This window comes from Elephantulus edwardii, unplaced genomic scaffold (genome assembly GCF_000299155.1).
Source record: "Elephantulus edwardii isolate Elephantulus edwardi_28Jun2011 unplaced genomic scaffold, EleEdw1.0 scaffold00135, whole genome shotgun sequence".
NCBI classification, from domain to species: Eukaryota; Metazoa; Chordata; class Mammalia; order Macroscelidea; family Macroscelididae; genus Elephantulus; species Elephantulus edwardii.
This window is the reverse complement of record NW_006399885.1, coordinates 6,297,829-6,299,666: the sequence shown is the minus strand read 5'-3', so window position 1 is coordinate 6,299,666 and position 1,838 is coordinate 6,297,829. Positions and strand designations below refer to the sequence as shown.

General features: G+C 45.2%; 1 pseudogene; it reads right to left on the bottom strand.

The window, feature by feature from the left end:
• Nucleotides 1-283: 283 nt before the first annotated feature.
• On the bottom strand, nucleotides 284-1,020 carry LOC102850896 (annotated as a pseudogene).
• Between the last annotated feature and the right edge of the window lie 818 nt (nucleotides 1,021-1,838).

Genomic DNA, 1,838 nt, shown 5'->3' with positions numbered 1-1,838 from the left:
AGTGGCTCTTTGGGGATGCCTGTCCTGAAGACTTCTGTGAGGAAGGGTCAGAGGGAGGGGATAGTGCAGACTGGGTAGATTTGCATTTTATAGTCAACATAATAAATTAATTAGAAGTTTTCACAACACAGACATGCCTGCCATCTGAGAGCAAGAGACTCAAACACCAGGTGAAAACCAGCTGACTGGTATGCCGCAGTCCGATCTCAGGCCCACCAGCTCTGTGGCCAAGCAGGAGGCTCAGGGGCCTCCTAGTGGCTTTCCTGAAGGTTTCCTAAGCTGGTCAGTAAAGCAGGTTTGTCATTTGGTGTAGGACACTGATCACAATCTCTTGCAGGGTTTGAACTTTATAGTGCTCCCCAATCCAGCTGAAGACACAGTCTGACAGCTCCTGGAAGCTGGCCACATAGATGGAAGGCATTAAAGGACTGGAAGAGGGAGTCCATGGTGCCTTAAAACACGTTGAACTTGACCTGGTCAGACACCTGGTTCCTCCCTTCATGAAGGTTGTCCTGGTGTGCCTTCACAATCTGCTCATAGTTCACTTTGATGATCTTTAGGGCCATGACGTCCTTGCATCGTGTGGACACCTCCTCCTCCTGCTTTTTCTTCTCCTTGTGCAGAAACTGGTTGTAGTCAATGGTCTTTTGTAGAACAATGGCTTTGCTGAGCCTTTGAGAGCTGATGGAGAAGTCCTGCTGCTGGCAGGTGGGCACAATGATCTGAAGGTCATCATAACCTCTCTTCATGGCATCCCTACTCTTCTGCTCTGCCTCAGTGTGCACTCACCATCGCTGGTCCTTGCAAGAGTCTGTAGGACTCCTGCTAGTAATCACTGTCTTCTTCATCTGTGTTGGGGACAGAAGAGGCACTGGTTGAACCGATACTATTAGCTCTGGACACTACACTCCCCTCTCAGGTGCTTTCTACAAAAAGCCCAGCGGAGTCCAGACTGTTGTCACTGTAGGCATACTCCACCTTGACCCAGGGGTCTTCAGGAGAAGTGACAGAATTTGTCATTCTGGGCCCACCAAACTGGAGAAAAATCAGCTGAGCTCTCTCAGTAGAGATTATAAGGATGGGATAGGGTTGGGCAGGGCTTCCTTCATTTGTACATAGGATTGCTATGAGTTGGAGCCTACCTGATGGCCTCTAATGACAACATGGGGTGGTTCTACTCTGTTTTCTAATTGATTAGAATTGATTTGAAGGCAGTGGGTTTTGGGCTTGATTATCACCCCTATAAATATGGGTTCTTTCATTGTCCCCATTTTACAGATCAGAAAAATAGCCTGAAAGAAGCAAAGTAACTTCAAATTCTCATAGCTATTCGTTGGTGGAGCCAGTCTTTTTATAAGGCCCTGAGCTTTCATTTTACATTGCCTCTCACCTTCAGGGGAGCCTTGGTAATATAGTGTGTTAAATGTCAGGCTGTTATTGGAAAAGTTAGTGGTTTGAAACCTTTGGCCGCTCCACAAGAGACAGATGAGGAGTCTTTGGTGGAAATATGCTGTAAGTTGGAACTGATTAAATGGTGACGGGGCTTGGTGTTCTTTGGTCTTGGTCTCATAGATGGGCTAGAATTCAGCTTTGAAAATGAGGCCATTATTTGACATATTTTATTTAGTTGACTGTTTTCACCAGTTTTTAATTTTACTTGGATTCATAATAAACCCCCCCCCCCCATGTAAGCAGCAGTCAAGACATCAAAAGATATATTGCATTGGACAACTATGCCATTAAATGTTTAAAAATAAAACTTCAAACTGCTAAGGAGCAATGGTGCTGGTTTCAAGAGTAAAGTGTGTCCAAACCATGGTAATTTCATTTGTTTCATA